General features: G+C 45.6%; 1 pseudogene; it reads right to left on the bottom strand.

Moving 5' to 3' along the window:
• Window positions 1–301: 301 nt before the first annotated feature.
• Window positions 302–2,119, bottom strand: LOC146198698 (uncharacterized; annotated as a pseudogene).
• Between the last annotated feature and the right edge of the window lie 18,698 nt (window positions 2,120–20,817).

The following is a 20,817-nucleotide window of genomic DNA, read 5'->3' as shown; positions in this document are numbered from 1 at the left end:
CCAGCGTGGACGCGAGTTCCGCTAGCTTGCTTCCCCGCTTCTCCTCACGCACGTATCCCCAGAGTGTACTGTGGGCGTTGAAATCACCCACAATCACCAAGGGGTCCCTGCCCGCAGCCTTTAGAGCGCGGCTAAAGAGTGCTGCGAACGTTACATTTTTGAGTCTGCGGGAGCAGTAGATGTTGAGTACGGGGAGTGGCGCATCTTGTTTCTTGACCGGAAGAAGTGTCACCATCACGTAGGAATATTCAGTGTCAAGTTCTAAGTCAACTAGAGTAGCCGTATAATTTTTATGCACGCAGACGCAGGAAGAGGGGTTCTGCTGAAAGGTGATGTAATTTGTGAGGGTGACGCCACTCCCTGGCTCCTGGAGGGCAACCACCGCGGGAAGAGAGTTGAAAGTTGAAAGGTAAAGTCGGAGATCCGCCCTCTTTGCGCGGGAACGGAAGCCCCGACAGTTCCATTGGACAATTTGGACGGGGGTGGCCGAATTGGTTCTTGGGGAGCGCCTGATCTTAGGGCTGCTCGCCATGGTCATTTAGGCTGAGGAGGGGTTGTATTGACGCTGCTCCGGAGCCAACACTCGCGGAAAGGGGGGCATCCTCCATACCGGAGAGCGAGCAGTTGTCGTCATCGTCTACCTCAGGGGTGCGTCTAGAAGTTTTGTTAGGACGGCCGGGTAAGGGACCGCCGGGCCTGCGCGAGGAGCGTAAGGAATGCGCAATTTGTTTGGCAATCATCGCGGGGACTGTCTCTTGCAATTTGGAGATGGCGTTGACCATCATTGAAATTTGATTTTCTATGGCAATGAATCGTGCCTCCGTGGCCCCGAATCGGGCCTCGAATGCTGCCTCCAAGCTTGTTACCGCCTTTGGCACCACGAGCTCACTCTCCATTACCTCAACCGCGGGAGGCGAGGGCGGAGAAGACTGGTTAATTTTGGATTCTAATTCGTTAATTTTCTTAAGCAGCATCTCGTTTTGGGCCCTGAGTGCTGCTATTTGATCTTGCTCGGCGCTACGCGCCCTTGGGAAGGGAGTGGAAAGGGGGGAGAGAGAAGCAGCCCCACCGGAACCGCTCACCTGGTGTCCGTTTTTGACTGCGTTGACCCAGGTCCTGGTATCACCGCGCGTTTCCGTCGTTTGTTTCGCCAGTCCGCAGTGTGGTGGCGACACCTTCAATGGTCGTTTTTCAGCACCTCCTGTAGGTGGGTTCTCGATGTTGGTGATTTCCTGGCGAGGCTGATCGCCGGGAGGCCCAACATGGCGGCGTTTCTTCTTGGGCGCCATTTTTTTCTTTTTTATCTTGGGTGTGCGGAATTTTGCCGCACAGTCGCGAGAGTTGGTGACATGGGAGCCACCGCACACAGAACACCGCGGAGCATAGTTGTGAGGAGCCCGCACCCCCTCCACTAGCGGAGCTTGGAATCCGCAGAGTCCACAGGTGTCAGACTGCAAGTTTGGACATGCGTCCGCGCGATGCCCGACGGCCCCACACTGGCCGCACGCAGGAATAGTTTTGTAATAGTTTCGCACAGAGACGACCATGTTGTCATAGTGCACGTAACGGGGCTTCTCTTTACCCGCGAAAGTGATGCGTGCCTTGTTGGATGTTCCGAATTTCCGGATTTCCAGGATGGTGCCGGCGCGCCAGCACACTCGGTCTTGGAGAGTTTCTGTGGTGTCCGAGTTACGGACCACGATCACGCCCTGGCATATGTTGCCGCCGTCTTGTCTCAGGTAACACCGAAGCGGGATCGATCCCTTCTCGGTGTTTACTGCGAAGTCCCCGATGAGCAGGTCGGCCGCCTCGATGTCCGGGGTATGCACAATGATGATGTTTTGTTCTCTGAGGGTAGAACGGAGACGGCGCTGGCCCGTTTCAGCCCGAGGTACGCCGAAATGGCAGTGCCGTAGCCAGTTTCCGTGAACGCTTCGTGAAGAGAAACACTTTCTCTGGGCTTTATGACTATAACGTAGTCGTCGGGAGCCGGTTTGGGCATTGGACGCGGCTTCCACTTCGAGAACGCCTTGTCCTTACTTCCCGTGGCGCGCGTCGCGGGAGCGTTCATGTTTCCGACCGACGAAATGGCGGCCGGGGCGGTGCCGAACGCCGCCATCTGGGCTTTGTCTTTGGAGCGGCGTGCAGCCGCTTGAAGTAAAGCTTAAGGCTACAGCGTGCTGCCTTTAAAGGAGAAATTAAATGTTCCCTCAAATTCTGATGCACGTTCAGAAAAATATGCTGTACAGTAACGCATAAGAGAGAGAGAGAGAGAGAAATATATCCATTCAAACTGCACCATTTTGCGTTCAAACCGCAGCGCAGCAGATTTAGCATTCGAACAATTGAGAAGTAGCGCTTTTAATGAAGCTCCCATTCGTTTGCACAAAATTTCTCCGATTTTCAGCTAGCTGCCAATGCTCGACCGGAAGTGGTTACGGAAGCTGCTTTGGCCTGCGGTGTAGGAAAGGAACTAGAAAAACTAACCGGTACGTATGCAGGGCATAAGGATAGAGTAATAAAACATTTCAACGACAGGTACAAAAAAAAACAAAAAAAAAAAAAACAGAGAAGGCGAATTTTGGAAACATTCTATGGAAAAGAAGCAGAGAATAGAACTGTATCGAAATTGGAAAAGATGCATCAGGAAGGAATCTTACTTTTATAACTGGGGCGTGGAGAAAGGGGCTTTAACTTGCAGTCGGAGGGAGCAATGAGGAATCAGGCTTTAGAGATATCAGCTTGCCAAGGGGCACCGACGCAGTCGCTCATCAACTTTTACAATGAACAAAGGCAGCCTCGATCGGATTCTAACCTGTCGCCACCGTCACGGCACAATCATTGTCTTTCAATCAACGTTTTTCGGCCTCTCTGGGTGCGCTTATAGACCTGATCACTTTTCGTTGCCCTCGTGCCCGCTGAAGACATTCTTTGCACTGATGCTAAGTCCCGATCTTCTTCATTTTTTAAATAATTGGTTCACAGGAAGCGAAAGGCGCAGTATTTGTCACACTTGCTCTGTGGGCACCTGAACCGCGCTGTAAGGGAAGGAAGGAAGGTGGCAGTGAAAGTGGAAAGAGAGAAAGGGGAGCCGTAGTGGAGGGCTCTCAAATTACATCAGTCACACCCGACGAAAGTTTTGCAGTCGGACTAGCATGCTGCTAGCTTTCGTTCAGAAACAGCGCAACGCCAGCGCGTAGCAAGAATAAGACTAGACTAGTGAAAATACGCTTATATATAGTAGTTCTCTTCCTTCTTAGTGTCTCTCAGTATTTACTTATAAAGAAAAGCAGCGTAGTTTGTGCGCATATCAATGGGTGTAAAATATCAAACGCAGAAGGATTTTTGTGTCTTTCATAGTAAACGTGTAAGATACGGGCACATATGTACTTGTGAGTGAATATTTCTTTGAAGAGAGAAAATATGGTGTATAGAAGATGCCGCGGTAATTGACGTTAGAAGAGATCGAATCGCCAGGTAGTTTGGCTGAGGAGAACGTCATGGGCCTAATCATAATTTGATTTCTTCCACATAATGACGCTTGCATGAAAGGCCTTCTGCAGGTTTTGAATTCTGCTATGTAAAACAAGGTGGCCCCGCTGCCACCGTTACAGCAACCTACACTATGGGGTACTATAGATGCACAGAGTCAATGCATCATGCTGTGATCGGATTTTTGAATTCTGAGGATGCTCCACAACTCCTGTTTGATCATGTAATTAGCAGCGGCTATGAGGAAAGCTACATTGATGCAAGTGCACTTATGATGTGGGAGCTCATAGGGGGAAAAAAGAGCAGCAAAAAAGTAGGACTGTAGACCCTTGCATTATAGAGCTCAATAATTGGTTCAGCAATGAGTTCTCATGTGCAAAGTTACTCTACAGCGAAGAGCTGGCACTGCTTATTTGCCAAGTTAAATTGCTGCCCTCATGACAATTCAGCCATCCAGTACTGTTCGTTTTTTGATGTTTCTTGCTGTGTGCATCAAGAGAGTGCCTTTCTACGCACTCACGCTGTAAAGTTTCCGGTTCGATTTACCGGGTTATCGCAGTAGCGTATTCATCCGTGCCTTCACTGGTTTTATTGGCCACCAGGAAATTTTCCGATGCGTTTAAACGCAAGAAATCACATTCCACTCGAAAAGTATACTTACGCGGAAAGTTAGAAAACACCGTACATTGAAGAAACCCGGTCCAGTCTGACTGCTTCGAGGACTAGCGCTGCAGTCTCTACAGAAGAGGCCCCTGTCCAGAATAAGTCCCGAAAGACAGCTTGCTGCGTTTCGACCAGCTGTGTCACGGTCGAAGTTGGCACGTGCCTCTTTGATGTCTCGCTGTCCGCTTCGTTCTTGTTCCAACTGTCCTTCTTTGCCAACCCTGCGTTTTGCGCCTTTGATAGAACACACTGCACTGGTTCCCACCTTGCTGTATTCTAAGTACTTCTAGCTCACCAAAACCCTTTCTATATTTTTCATTCAGTTGCTTCTTTCTCATCTGACATCTCGACATCATCGCGTGTCTGACATATTGATCCCTCTTTCTTTGTAAGCTTTGCTTTTCCCCGCTCTGCGCCCAGGTGATGGGCACGAAAAAGACAGTGTGTTGTAGTTTATTTCACTTTTATTCGTAGACGCGAAAGTCAACAAAGCTGACGGAAAGGAACACCGAATAGACGACGCAGGCCCATTCTTTAAACCCCAATTTTCGAGGAATGGAGAGTCTAGAAAAAAAAAAAAAAACGTAATGATTATATAATGTAACTTCCCTAGTTAAATGGTCTTAAACCGCTCCTACACCAAATTCAGAATTGAGAAAAAATATTCACTCTAATTGGCCTATTCGATAGTCTGAGTTTATTGGTTTTTGCGCATTCTTTTCGTTTCAAATTTTAGGGCGTTTTCTTTACTGCGTTGATGTCCGAGTTTCGCGTTATTCCTGGACCTATAGTACCTAATTCTTTTCGCATATGGCGCCATGTACTTGTGCGCCGTATGTTGTTTCATCTCGTGCCGTGCAGCAAACATCGTGGTTTTCATCGTCATGCCTAAGCACGAGAGCACTGTGCTACGAGTGAGAGCAACACACTCTCGTGTTGTGCAGTAAACATATTCGCTTTCGTGAAGTTGCAACTGCAAAACACTCTCGCGTTGTGCATTGGACATTTTCGTCTTCATGATGTTCCATCTTCGTCGTTCATTCATTTCACCTAGGTAGGTACCCCCCCACATAAGTCATCTCGCACACACAGCCACCGCAGCCGTGCCAGACTAGCTGCCGACTCTATCGAGCAACGAGAAGCCACACTAGCCTGCTGCAGAGAAGCTTACCAAGCACGGGAGCGAGACAAGATTGGAATGGTAGTAGCGACTGCAGTGCGGCCAATGACTAACGCTCGTGAAACTTGGTTCAAAATAGTCGAACCACTACATTATTTTATGTTATGGCGCTGAAAGAAGACAGTGGTAGCTGATTAAACAGGTCTGTCACTTAGTAAGTGGTAATTAAAAGGTGCTGAATGTTTATCTTGTTAATTACCATTCTCTTTTGAAACATGTGACTTCGACCATACAGAGGGTGATTTTTTTAATAAGACAGAAGTTTATTGCAAAATATGTGAGAGGTAGGTCGTTGCCATCAGTGCAGATGAATTGTGAGGCAAGGTGGACATTGCGTAGTTGATAGGGACAAATTAAAGAATAAATACTAATATCGACTGATATTTTTTGTACTTCGTAGTTTAGGAGGCAAGACTATATACCTAGATCAAAAACACTTCAACATCGAAAATGATCATTTTTTATGTTTTCCTGACAAAAAGAATTGGTAAAAATATTAAACATAAAATATTCGCTTTTGAAAGCTCGTTTATTTGCCTTTTTTATTAACTGTCGCCGCATGGATTTATTATGCAGCAGTGAAAGATGCGGCTGCGAAGAGACCACACAGCATCTCCTTTGCGAGTGCCCTGCTTTTTCAAGCGAAAGATATGCGCTGCGTTCGGCTCTGGACCATCTTGACAGCCGTCCTTTCACAGAGGAGAAAATCCTCGGCCCATGGCCACAGAAGGCGTCTAACGGCAAAGCCTTCAAAGCACTTATGTGTTTTATGAGAGACACAAACTTGATTGAGAAACTGTGACTGTGCTCCTCGCCGCCTTACCTTTCCTATCATTCTCTTCTATCTTTCTCCTTTAAACTCCTCATTACCCATCCCCAGTGCAGGGTAGCAAACCGGAAGCTTTCCTGGTTAACCTCTCTGCTTTCTCTCTCTCTCTTTCTCTCTCTCGGATCAGACACCTTTTCTGTATTTCGTGACGTAGAAGAAGCTCACTGGATTTCGCCGATAATACCACTTGAACTGTGTTATTTAATCAATGGGGTAAAATCAAGTCACGAAGGTCTAAAATGCACATTTTTGAAGTCGAATAATTTGAGAGACATTAGTGATTAGAAAATTGCGAACACTAGGGGAGAAAACTACTGTCACCTGGGTAGAACACACAGGACTCATCAACACTTTCCCGCAAGAGTATTTGTGTACTGCTGCTATGTAAATGTGTTGGTATTCAGCTTATCACAAACAAACTCCTCTTATGCTAATATTCCCGTTTTATTTCGCGTTTACAGCACGAGGGTGAAGCCTGATCGGTAAAAGAACCATCTAAATCAGCACAGTAGTCAATATTCTTAGCAAACGTATTCGTCAAATGCAGTAACTAGAGGATCAAAACGCGCAAATGTGATAAGTTGCACTAAATAAATAACAGATTATATTAAGATTGACTGAAACTAGAAATTGTAGAAATTAGCCCGCCGCACCAGTATGGACCCACTTGCACGACGGACGTAAGGCCGCTTAAAAACTCCAGGTGCCACATTAACAACAACCACTACGCCGCGCTTCGGTAACTACAGACAGCTTTTTGATGCACTCATTGTATGTTGCGCTAGTGATGCCTGCCTTTTGCTCCTTGTTGCGTTAGAGTCGGCGATTTAGCTAGATACCGTGCCTCTAAATCACACATTATTATTAGCAAACGGTCCTGAGCTTCAATGTTATCCAGCTACCGGCTGTAAGCGGCCAACCGGCGTAGATATAAATTCCCCCTCAATTAACCAAGCCGTACGAACTTGGCGGCGTGGCATAGGAGTAGCATGCCTCAGTGGCCATTCAAGATCCTTAGAAGGTTGATTTATGTCCCAACCTTCTATTACAAATGAAAAACCAGAGTTGGCAGCTGCGGCCAACTTTATGGCATCATGTAGTTTGGTTAAGCCACAATATATTATTAAAGATTCAGCACTCGGCCTAGTCACCAGCTAGCTACCGCCTGCTGGTGCCATGACCATGATTTTTTTTTTTCGCACAAAGCCGATAATGCCGGTGACGAGAACACCGACAATGCCGGGTATTCTGCAGTACGGGGCCTTTAACTCTATTCTGTTAATAGAGGCACAAATAAAGTATTACCGGTTAATCGAGTCGGAACGGGAATGGACGCGAAAAAAGGATCCTCTAGGGCAGCCCGTAAACGGGAGTAATTAATGCTCTCACGTCATGCACTTAATTGCGGAGCTTATGTGTCCCTGCTCGTTCTGAAAGCAACGATGCAGAGCAGGCAGAAAACTCCTTGGCGCTAACGGCACTGCATGGCTGCCCAAGCACGTACGACCGCGCGCTCAACATTCGTCTTGCACTTAAAAAGCGCATGCGATGTATTTCTTTTGGACATGACTAGCGCACGAGGGTTCGCGGCCGTGTGCTGCTTCTTTGTTATGTTTTATAGCGAGAGCTATATTGGCCACATTCTCGCCATTTCACCGTGCCTGTCCGTGTCTGTCTGCAGAGCGAAGAAAGAAGTGATGGGAGGCGGTAGCTGGCAGCTAACATGGCCGGGCACTGACTAGACGTAGGGCTTCCTGACATTACGATTGACAGGAGCTGCCCTATTCAGGCCTCTCCTTTTATATGGGAGGATGATATCACAATCTGCCTGCCAAAACCTTTGCATTCACGTAATCCCTAGGATACGTAGGCACGTTCACACGGCTCTGTTAAAGCAGGGCGTTATATGTTAGCTGGTAGCTTACGCTATCGCGTAAGCTTCTCGGCTTCAGTCTTACATCGGCGATCTCGACGTCGAGCAGGAGCAGAATTAGGTTCGTCATCCGGACTCACAGAAGACAGCGACTCATACGAGTGCCCTGGTAGACCACACTGTATCCATCGCACACGTGTTTCAGAACCACGTTTACTTCGCTTCTTTACATACAAGACGGTATTCTGCTGGCACGCCATATTTTGCGACAGCGCCGTACAATCGCCTGACTTTCCAGGGAACGCATGTCGGCGCTGCGGATTTTCTTATTACAAAAACCCGGCAGTGACGACGCCTGATTTTCTGGGAAACGGGACCATTAACGCATTTAGAGACACTCAGAAGGAACCGCAATTAGGTCAAACTTCTGACCTTATATTTGCGCGGGGCAAAGAATTCTCCTGCTGCGAATAAAACGTTGCAGCCTCACAATTCCTACGCAGAGGAGATGAAATTCAATGTAATGCTGGTCACGTAGTGAGCAAATCAACTTCCAACAAAGCTGAGGTCTGTAGAGCCGAAACTGTATATTTTCACATCATTCGAGATTAGGTGCACTACCTCGGCACAACTTTGTTGTTGCTTCTTTGAAAGGCTTTCTTTTTGGGAAATGTCTTTACTTCTGTAAAACGAGAATACTACAGATAATATTTCTTTTAATTCTTGAAGAAATAAACGGCACTTTTTACCACTGTCGCTACAGAATGCAACACGTGTAGAGCCGGACAGTGACGGCTTTCAATCCAATGCAGTATGCAGTCAATCTGACGGAAAAGAGCACTGACGCATTAACCCTCACTTATCCTCCTCCTCTTTTTGCTCAGCGGGAAAGCCATGTTCATGACCTAACGCTCTTCGAGCATGCCGAATTTGTACCTGCGCATCAGGAAGACCGGGAGCTGGCCTGTTGCTAAGCCCTGCAGCGGGATTAATCAACATCCCAATGCGCCATCGGGTCCGTAATCTTGGACCTAATTATTACCAGCAAGCGTAGCAGACATGGCGGTCGCACTCGGCAACACGTGGGGGCCGTCTTCCGCTGTCACAACAACTTCCTGGAAAAGCAAGGCACAATGTGAGAATACGGAGAAGAGAGACAGAGCAAAGCGCCCTTAATTGACCGATTCAGCGCTCGTCTTGCTTGTTTGGCCCCCTGAAGCGAGTGTGTGATCACCGCCATATTGTGCTTCAGCGAAAAGAGGTAAAATCAAGAAATGAGGCCGCGGAGTATCAGTCTCTTTCGCCAGCCTGTATTTTCTCTCGCATTGAGAATTGTAGACTATCCATCAATGCACCATGTTGGCGGTTTCTCCCGAGTGCAATGTTTCTGCTGAAAGAGGCGGTTGGCAGTGTGTGATGCTTTCGCTCAAAACACCTGAAGGGTGTTGGGTCGTGTCGTAAGCCTTCCAGTCGTAAAAGCATGAGAGCAATCATCTCTTTAATAGCATAACGGGGAAACTTTTCCTACCCAATGGCGTTAAGCCTGTGACTCCGAAGATAAATTTTAGTGTGCAAAACAGTCGGGCGCTAAGCGTAGCTGTGAAGGGGCGTAAGTTCCTTCAGCGAGTAAAATATCGCGACAGGAGCTTTATTTTAAAAGCTGCTTTATTTTTACTCAGGTGTAAAGACATACGAAGACTTTGCCCACATGTTGCAGTTAGCTGCAAGATTTGATCGGTGTCTGTAAATCTTTTAGTCTCGAAGTTGGCAAGGAGGAGGGATGTTAGCGGTAAATTACTCTAAGGGCGTTTAGCTGATGTCGTAAAGCTCGGAAAGCCAGCCTCTCCGACCAGACAGTATCCTGATTTTTCGCAGTTTTTGGCGGAAAGCATAAATTTCAGTAACGACAGAACCATTCTATGGAATTTTTCATGTCAGTCTAAAAATGGAAGCAATGTAAAAAAGACGCCTTTTGGGAAGTATCTCTTCACAAATAAAAGAACGAAAGAACAGAATTCTTAGAGGTCCCAGAATATGCTTACGTAAAGAAGAAGAACGCCCCGCCGCGGTGGTGCAGCGTTTAACATGCGCGACTATTGTGCCGGAGTACCCGAGCTCGATCCAGAATACCGGCGGCTGCGTTTCGATGAAGGCGAAACGATGAGGCGTCCGTGTGCTGTGCGACGTCAGTGCACGTTAAAGATACCCAGGTGGTCTACATTACTTCGTAGCCCTCAACTACGGCTCCTTTTTCTTCCTTTCCACTTTCACTCCCACCTTCCTTCCATTACGGCGTGGTTTTGAGGTCCACAGAAACAAGTGTCACAGATGCTGCGTCTTTCGCCTCTTACGAGGCAATTATTATTATTATTATTATTATTATTATTATTATTATTATTAATATTATTATTATTATTATTATTATTATTATTATTATTATTATTATTATTATTATTATTATTATTATTATTATTATTATTATTATTATTATTATTATTATTATTATTATTATTATTAAAGCAGAACAAGGACGGTAGCAAAATTTAGGATTAGCTCGCGTTCGATCGCGGACGCGCGCACTGCCTGGCGGCCACAGGAGCACAGCTACGCTGTCCGGGATTACCCCATGCGCTTTGTAAGCCGCCAGCAACTCGCGGCGTGGTTTGGCTAGCGTGGCACAGTGCAGTAGAATATGTTCGAGGGTTTCCACCACGCCGAAGCCATCACAAACGTCACTGGTGGCGAGTCCTTGGCGCATCCGTTGTTCCCCAGGCCACACACATCCAATGTGCGCATGGAGGATCATGGCGCGCTGCAGTCGAGTCAGCCGAGCGGCCGCTGACACTGTGGATGCGCTCACCTCTTACAATGCGTGGGTCGAGGTGCTGCGGTCCGGAGACGGTCGTCGATTACCGCGCGCACGTACTACAAAGCGAGGGGCTCGTCGCTAGGAGGGAGTTCATGTGCGACCGCAGCTAACTTGAGCCAAGTGTTAAAAAATGAAACATCTGAGGTAGGCCAGGCAAATCAGTTTGCATACAACTGCCAGCCACCTTGCGCACCTCTGGGATCATTTTTGTTATTTCGTAAATAATTGATTGGTTAATTAGGTTAATTTTTCTAATTTTCTAAATATTCTAAATATTGACTTAGCCAATAAATTGTAGATCTGATTTGCAAAGTTCGAAAGCGCCTTCAGAAACCCCCGTTCCTTTATTTGCGATGAAGAAAGCCTCATGTCCATCTTTTTCTCCCGCAAAATACAAGTAAAATCATATGACTAGCGCGTTCTGCGCCATGATTGTGGTGCTCGCAATAGCGATTTGAGCGAACGAAATCCGTTGTAGCCGTTACTTGACGGCCCCATCGCACCGTCAGGCTGATTTGTTGGCAGGCCGCAAGTTGCACCAGCACGTGCGTGCACTGGTTCACGTAGGCGAAGAAATTATCGCAGATATATCGGCCTGCCGCTGCAACGGGGCCGGGGAGCCATGGCCGCAGCTGATTCTAAATGCTTCCATACTTTTCTTAATCATTGAATCCATTGGTGCACTATCAGCAGAACAAGTAAGCCTTCATGCATAGCTCGGGTACGTAAGCCCACAGGTGTTGCCCATCAGTTAGGAATATCATTGCTGCGTCCGGGGGATCACGTGAGGAAGTCTCTGGTGAGGAGCAGAGTGTATCCAAACCGTAGATATTTCTCCCCAGAAGTATGTTCTACATTATTTACAAAAATTAATGCATTGAATGCTGTTGAGAAAATTTTTTCCCGAATATTACCCGAATATTAAGATGTATGAAACGAACATATCTAAGTCGCCAACCAAAATAACAGGCGGTTTTATATTCGTTATTTAAAATTTTAACTAGTTGCCTCAAACAAAAAACAAAAACAAAACAAACATGAAAGCGTGGAGAAGGAGGGAAGAGGTGAGGAAATTTTAAGGAGTTTGTTTTTGACACAAGTTCACACTATGCCAAAGAGGCTGCATGTGAAGAACATCTCACTACCACCAGCACAGCATCATAACCTCTCGTCCGTGCCAAACAATTTCGTTCCAGACGCGAAAAATCGACGTAATGTTCTGCATTGAATTGCGTAACCGGCAATCGTGTTGCGTTGAATGGACGACTGAATAGATTCGGGCATTCATCGTTTTTTTTTGTTTTTTATTCCCCGCTTTGACTGCGGTAGCTCCTGGCTATTTCTCTCATTCGTTATTCAGCCTTACACGTACTTACAAAGCTCGAGCTTCAGCTCGGTTTTCACTCCATCCTCTTACTTTTTTATGGAACGGCCACACGGCTGCCTTCTCGTACACTTCAGAATGTCTATTTGGGGGTTACGTTTTTTTTTTATTAATAACGTATTCGCATGATTCCCGGAATATTCCGTCCTTTATCCGTGGGAGGCGACAAAGAGCTCGCGCCTCGCGTTAGCACCTAGCCGCTCCACTCGCCGACCCTGTATTACCTCCTGCTTTTTTTTCCCTTTCCACTCCTCTGTATTTATATCTGTGCCTATTTCTCTTAGCCAGATGCTTGAAGAAGAGCAGCGGCTGTCAGATGCACGTCGGACATCTCGGCCACGGATCATGGCTGCTCCTTCCGGCGATATCTCACCTATCCAAAGGGCACACGGTGGATGGAAGCAGAACAAACAATAAAAGAAAACAGAAATGGGGGGAACAAAGAAGATTTCACGGCCCAAGCTGCTTGGCTTTCGGTGGACGCGCCTTCCTCATCTCGTTTGCTTTCCTTGCCTCTTCACCCTATCTCCGATTTCAGCGTGTCTCGTTTGCTTTGTGTTTATCCCAATGTCCGCTCTCCTCTAGGATCTTCTTATCCCCCGCATTAACCGATCGATCGACGCGGGAAGCGGTAGTCATGCGAAAGCCTCATTGGGTGTGTGAGCGTGCGTGTATGTGAGCGCTCGTTTGTTTGTTTGTGACTTTGCGTGCGTATGTGTGCGTGCTGAGGAATGCAGTCGACGCGGCAGCATGCACTATGCGACTGAAACGCAAGTGCACCAAGAGGAAGACAAACGCGAGGAGCAAAATGCCGTTCTCTTCTCGGGGCAGCCCTGATCTAAAAGGCTGCCGGCAGGTAGCCGTATACATGGACTCGCATATGCGCCGGTCGGTCGGCTTTTACATTTTATAAAGTCTGTGCGGAAAAGCAGCTAAGCTGTGCGATCTTGTAAACGAAGAAAGAGGAGTGATTTCCGCGCTCTTCTTTGCTTTTGTTATTTGTGAATTCGAATGGGTGTAATCGTTTAGACTAGACAATAATTGCCGCGCTTTTGATCGATAAGGAAAGTGCCGCAGCAAACTCAAGTAAAAATGAAGAAAAGCTTCATGTCATTACTCACTAACATATGATACACTAAAGCGCAGCCATATGGCTAGAAAGGAAAGATATGCAGCTCTAACTTCGCACATAAAGAAAAACTCGTTGGTCCGGGAATTGAACCCGGGACCACCGCCTTTCCATGGCAGTCGCTATCCGTAGTAATTAATAAATATTGTCTGTAAATGGAATTCCTGGCCGAGAGAAGTGGGAGCTTTTGTTATATTATCTACACAAGCCATGGCCAGCTTTAGCTCATGGCTACACGGAAATGCAACATTAAGCATTGCAAGTAAGCTACGTTAGTTTCTTCGTTAGGTTATTTTTCGCGAAATTTGGCTCTTCTAGAAAGTGGTCACAAGCGCAATCAACATCTGAACAAGTTGAAATTGTTGAACACTAAAGCTAAACACCTTCGAAGGGACGAATACTTGGCGTAGGATGAAGCAGGACAGGCGAAACAATACAAAGTAAATGTTTTGTTTATTAAAACGTCCAAATAATCTTCATAGAAGCCTGATCTGTTGCTTAGCGTGTCACCATGCAGGAGCTTTCAAGTCATGCCGTGACCAGAATGCTCCTACATACTTATGCGCAGTTAATTAAGGTTCATATGAGAGGCATTTTTTTTTTTTACATTAGTTGAACTCTGGTAATAGTAGTGATGAGATGAATATCACGACGATTATGGGGAATATGGTACTACTGGCCCGCGCGATTCAGGGCATAGACAACCACAGGAGGTCAAACGCTGTGCGTGTATACAAAAAATATACTGCGCTGCTATAATTGACTGAGTACTGCCGTTATGAAATTTGCCTACACTCATAAACATAAAGCGCCTACAAGCAAAAGACCAGTTATCGCACTAAACTGACGTTCGGTAAAGGTTTGGAGACGGAACATTTGGCTTGTTACTCTGAGTATAGTGGTTCGATTTCCTGCTCAACCACTCTTTTCAGAGAATTGCTTTCTTTTTCTTTACCGCCGATTTGTAGTAGTGTATGGCTGACGTTAAAACATTTACGGTGATGTTAAACCCCTGCAAAATCTCTGGACGCTGTCTCGACATAACTATGACGTCATGATCTGATTGTCCGGGAAAAAATTCGCGGCAAAGGCAAAGTTTCGTCCCCGTGAGGATTTTAATATCAACGCTTTAAAAACCAATTTAACACGTGCTCATATAGGTAACACTTTTTTTATATAGTATACTGGGAGCATTGCTTGCAATTATCTCTTCTGTCATATGCATTTTCCATGCCTTTCCGCTGATGTAGAGGCTGTAGGCAGTCACTTGAATGTTCTTGCAGGAAAAAAAAAATAATGTAGAACAAATTTCCTTTTTGCATAACTTGGAAAACCACGTTTATCGACACATGTTTTAATCAACCTGCCTTCTTCGGTCTCCTGTTTATGGGTATCCCTTTCTTCATGAAGCCTACAGATGTGATGTTTCTAAACAGTTCATAACTTAGTGATAAATGGCGATACCTGAACTTAGTTGATAAGGCCAGTATTTCAACCTGCCAGCGAAACCCTTGAGGACTGCTTTTTCACCGGACAGCGCTCCCATGATGAGCTTCACATACGTTATATTTCAAACCAGAACTTATCCTCAGTGAACCAACACGCTTCACTTCATTTTCGAGTTGCACAGCAAGTTGGGGAGACAGCGCATTGACTGGGCAATATCTCTTCATTTTTTTGTTTCTTTTATTCCGCTACCGCAGCAGCGCCATTTTAGGCTTCCAGTATTTAATTACTGGCGGCATTGCGATTTCCCCTCACGACATGCCGCTCTGGACATTGGATCCGGCGCTCAGCTGGTTTTACTGAGAGGCTCTGCTTTTAAATGAAGTACCCAGCAAACATGCTTACTGCCCCATTTTTTTCCCTTATCTATATAGACATCACCTCTTTTTGTAGTAAATATTGAAACATATATTTTTTGTTTTTCACTCAGTTAGTTTTATCTAGAATGAAACAATTATCGGTCTTGTACGCCTACCTGTGCCAATTCTAATTGCCCGCTGTGATTAATTAGAATTTTCTAGTTGCAATTGAGCACGAAAAATAAAAATAACAACACTGGAGCAAGTAGGGCTTGTATTGACGAGTTTACGGCTATGCTGGCTACGCACCTCATTCGTGCTTATGACTGTATTATTAATTCAGTAAGTGTGACGTTCCTGCGACTTGCAAGCTTAAGTCCACCCTGATGTGCCAACAAATGCAGCGTTGTTGAATCTTCCAACATTCACGTGTAGTCGCCGAGGTGCTGCTGGGGTCACCGTTCCCGGTTCGATTACGATCATAAAAAAACAAAACTGCGCTTCTAAAAAACCCTGCGTGGGCTCCAATTGCCCTCTTCCTGTCACATTTCTGTTTGTGTAGCTTCCGCTTTTTTGCATGCTTTTTCTTTTTAGTATTCTCTTAATTTCCGCCTATTCACCTTTTTGTTTTCGTCGTTTTGCGCAGTTTTGAGTTCAGTTCTTTATGCAGTGTTGGCAGTGCACAATCTGTGTTCCAGTGCTGTGTCGTGATGCATGTACAACGTACCTCGCGAGGTTGTGCAACTCGCTGCTCTTTCGACTCCGTTCGACATTTCCTCCAAAAAGGGATCCACGGAGGAAAATGAGCATCTAACGTGCCTCTATAGACGAACGCAGTCGAGTCTGATTCGGTCTCGACAAGAATCGCTCTTTGATACGTTCCGCTTCCGGTCTACAGGCGTCGCAGGATGCCATGGCTCGCGGAAATATGCTTATTGCAGGAGTAGGTGAGGAAATGTTTGATATTGTTTGGTTAACAGCAGAGAATGTAAGCCCCCGCGGCTGCAGTGCATATGCAAACGGTTTAATTTATATCTGTGCGATGGAGGAGCCTTGATTGATTACTGCTGACGGATTTTGACCTCGAAAGGTCGTTGTTTGGCACACATAGCACCACTGGTGATGTGTGTGCGCGTTTGTGCTGCATCCTTCTTCTCTTGTTCCAGCATTCATGCAGTATAAACCACGTGAATCAGAAATTTACGTTCTCTATCTACAAGCCGACTTGTATTTGTGTTTAGTGCACCTTGAAGGGCGCATACGTTCGATGTTGCCCGATATATTTACAACGACACAAGAAGTTTCGACAGTGATAGGAATTTAGGGAGGCTACTCGAATTTTTGTGACCAAAGTTTTGTGGCTTTGGAAAAGGGAAATTTATTGCTGGAGGGAAGAAATATGGATTCGCGAGCATGAAATCTGTTTGGTGATCATCCGAGGACTGGAATTAGTACACTGCGTTGTAAGCATGCTGGGTACTTGCTAATTTCTAGAAGAATGTGGCACACGTAGTCAACAATTTACCGCATCTTTTATTTCTGCAAAAGGAGAGGACAATCCAAGATCAGAGCTTCCACATTTCAGTAAATTAGGATGCTGGTGGCAACAGTCTCAGGCGTGCCAGGGTTGCTGCGTGCGCTATCCGAAAATTCCTGCATAAAAAAAGGAAAGCAAAAAAAAAAAAAAAAAAAAAAACGTTAGGAAAAACAGGTCTGAATCGTCACTGCACTTTGTGTTGTTTAGATCTGGGCAACGCGGGAAGACTTCGTTAAGTGAAAGGTTAAGTCAGGTCGATGTTTTAGTACGCCTTGTTCGATGTACGCCTTCATTAACCATCATTACGGCTTCACTTTTGTCTACACCAGCGTACTGTTAGAATTGATGCGGAGTTGATCACTTGAGGCTGAACCTGCCGGAATAAATTCATCTGCCGGGTTCATATTTGAAAGATGAGCGAGCAAGGTTCATGAAAATTGCTTGCACGTTATTCCTTGTATTTGTCAGTACCAGGCTGTTTCTCGTTCCAGAAAATGAGGGATCGCCACATCAAGAAAGTAAATTAGTTCTTTTTTTCGGCCGTCTCGAATGCGATGACCGTGATGTATGGAAGCTGGCTTCAGAATAAAAGAATGTGACGGTGTTCATTTTAAGCTTAGCCGACTCGGGTACAGCACTTTTTCACAGATGTTTTTTAACGGATGCAAAAGAAAATGGCATGAAATAGCTGAGTATTTCGTTATTTTCTCCTTGGGTGCAACTTTTATTTAAGAAGAAGGGATGGCCACGCCCTGAAGATATTTGTCATGTGGGGCCCGCTGGAAGAGTGATCACTTTAATTTTGACTTCGAAGTCGGGGCATCAAACTAAAGCTATCCGAAAATCAAATTTTCTTTTTCAATTTGCTTGTGAGCGTGCGGACCAAGCCCTGCCCCGGTAACAGCAATATGTTTCTTCGCAATTGAAGCAGAATTGTTAGCAATGTCCCAATACATTTATTTTCTGCAGTGCCTTACGCACTCGACGAGCGGGCCCGGATGTATCGCGACTTGTAAAGCTCACTGGAGATGTGCTCTTCTGGCTTCTGTGCAATACATATGCATGCCAACCTAGCATAACCGTTTAGGTGGAGCTATGCAGATGCCCTTTAAAGAGCGAATTGACTACATATCTAAACATTCTGTGGTTGTCAGGTCTTCTTAAGTGCGAAACAAATATAGAATGACCAGCCGCGTTCAGTTCCTATAGCTCCGAATGATGCTGAGGCAACGCCCCCAAATTTCCAGTGCAAGTTTGTACATTAGTTTCTGGAGATTAGGATTCTTATCAAATTCTGTTTGCCCCAAAGGAGCTGCTAATGAAGTTGTAGATTTGTAAGCTAAAACTGAAAACCTAAATGCAAAACCTGCTATTTTACATCAAGTGAAACGTATTTTTCCAAACGAAAAATCGACAGGAGCACCATTATATGCCGTGTTGAGCCCTAGGCAGGAAAGGTACCCCGTTCAGTGATCTGCGGTTGTCCTTTCCTTATGTTAGCGACTGTCTTATTTACTTAAATATTCCAATCCGAAGGTTCCTTTTCTTTTTTCGTGTAGTGTATAGGCTTTCCCGCACCCTTGCTCTGTTCTTAAGAAATATTCTGTGATGAAGAAATTCGGGAAACTTATTTGGAAATGAGATTTTCCGGGTTTTCACACAGCTTTAAATTTATTTCCTTCCTGTGCACTGCAAAGATGAAGGAAAAGAGCGACGCTCACCTCTAACACACCACGTGCCTCCGCAAGGCTTGGGGCAGCACTCGAGTCCCTGTAGGGCACACTGGTAGGGCGTGCAGGTGGAGAACGAGCAGTCACTGAATTGGCCCTGGGTGCTGGGACAGACGCCCATCACAGGAGCGGCGGTCGCGCACAGAAAGAGCAGGACAGCCAGGACAGTGAAAGCCTTGCACTTCATCTCGAACGACTGCGTTGTTGTGACTCGCTACGCGTGCGCCTCGATAACTCCCTCGCTGCTTCTCTGTCAACTGTTGTAGCTCTTATATGCTGGCGCTGCCTTATCAGTCGCTTGCGAGGACCCCATGCGGAGAGACCTGTTTGTTTTGTTGACCGAAGTGCTGGACTGCAAGTTCAGTGAAATGCGTGGCTTGGCACCCCGCCAAGCTCCTTGACTTAATTGGATATTGCCTTTGGATCTCGTTTTGCAATGCGAAGGTTTGTTTTCCCCGCCACCATGTGGGAAGACACTGACTTGTCCAGTGGTAATTCGCGAGGAGGAGAGACAGAAGAGAAGAGACAGAAAGTACTGTGTTCAGGCAAGGGTTTGAGGGCAGTATCTTCTCTTGAACCCACGTTGCTCTGAGCCTAAGCGGCGCGTGTACGGCAGAGAGAAAGCAAAAGTTTTGGTCAGAAACCTTGGTCTTTGGTAGAGGTGTTTCATCACTGGTGGCAATGGGTGGTTATGTGTGAATACTGCTCAAGGAAAAAAGGTTCTCGCTAGCTCGCCGAATTTCCCAGCGTTGGTCGATTACCGTAGTTGCTCTGTGCATTTCGCAATGCGAGCATGATCGAATAAATCAGGAGGATTACTGCGAACGTTATTCGTTTTTTTTTATGCACGCGTGTCTAACGGTCAGACAGATGTATAAGATGTCAAGTAGAAACCTGGCAAAGGTGATAGGCAGGGGATAACGGAATAAATGAATTAATGGCGTCCTTGAACTAGAGCATTGATGTCTAAGCAACCTTTCTGAGCAATTTTTTTATTAGCCATTTAATAGTAACAAATATGACTCATTCGCTAAAACACTTTATTAATTGTAACAAACCGCAGTGGATCGAGCTATGCGCGCTTAAAGTACATGGAGAGAGAGCGTGGTCAATTTCAAAGGTATTAGAACCTTGTGTTCTAGAACAGACAGCGAAGAACCGCACGTTTCCAAGCATTCTGCTCTATTTATTTTCGCCGAAGAGGGTATCCAGTTTGTAATTTTACTGCGGAGGAACAAAGAGGGTAAGGAACATAAATGCGTTAGAGGGAAATATAAAAAAAAGAATGCTGATAAGGCAAACGAAACATCAGTAAGATAAGAGCCAAAATGGACGTAATTTCCAGATTTTCATTATACAGCGCGTGCAAATGGTGGACACCGAAGTGGAAAACTACGCGTTCTCTATTTATTGCCCATCGTTTGTTCGCTCTGATCCGCTCAAACGCCGACCTTGTTGTACTTCTGCGCTCCCATTTTCATTAACCAGAAAATGTGCGCGCACGCAAAAGGACCCTTACGAAAAAAGGAAATGCTCAAATTTAAGCAAACTGGCTCGTGGCAGATGGTCCTAAAGCAGCTGAATCTCTGGCCGGAAACAGGTTGCAGGCGTCAAAGGTATCACGAGCTTTCGACCTCACAACACTGTCATAGCCTAAAATTGGCCTCAACCACTGATTTCAACTTATATAAGCGAAGTGGTCCTTAGGGATGTTCATTTACGCTACATTGTGTAGCGAAAAGTTGCCGTAGGGAATGTATAGTCTGACAAAAGCCTCTGAAGTTGAAGTTACCGAAGATATAAGTCGATAGTTGGCAGTTTATACAAGTTTCGCACGAAATACGATTAAACATTGACCCACATAGGCCATATATGTGGTGTACTGCCGCGGATAAATTTTGTAGGAAGTATATCATACCGAAATGAAGCCCATAGCCCCATTATTATCCGGTTTGTGGAGACCAGACATGTCACGGTGAAAGTCCTACTCACCTGCTCTGATTTGAGTTAGTGAAATAAGAAATTCTCAAAGAACGCTATGCTTTTGTGTCAAAAATGTTTTTTTAGCCCTGGAATGTTTTTTCTCTGATAACATGCATGATGTTAACATAACACATGTACGGTAGCACCCTTAAGATCGTGCCTCATGAAACATAACCTGCGAAACAGAGGAGAGAAGGTAATATTACCATTGTTTTAATACTTAAACGACGAAAATAGAGCTGAAACGGCAAGAAGAAAAGCCTAGGACAATGCTGTCATTATACGGAATTCCCGTGTTCTACTTGCTTTTTTCTGTGCGCGTTCTTCGTTGTTTGTTCGAACA

Source organism: Amblyomma maculatum, chromosome 2 (assembly GCF_055883805.1).
Source record: "Amblyomma maculatum isolate TAMU_Amacu chromosome 2, ASM5588380v1, whole genome shotgun sequence".
NCBI classification, from domain to species: domain Eukaryota; kingdom Metazoa; phylum Arthropoda; class Arachnida; order Ixodida; family Ixodidae; genus Amblyomma; species Amblyomma maculatum.
Note: the sequence above shows the minus strand (reverse complement) of the source record. Positions and strands in the feature narration are given on the sequence as shown.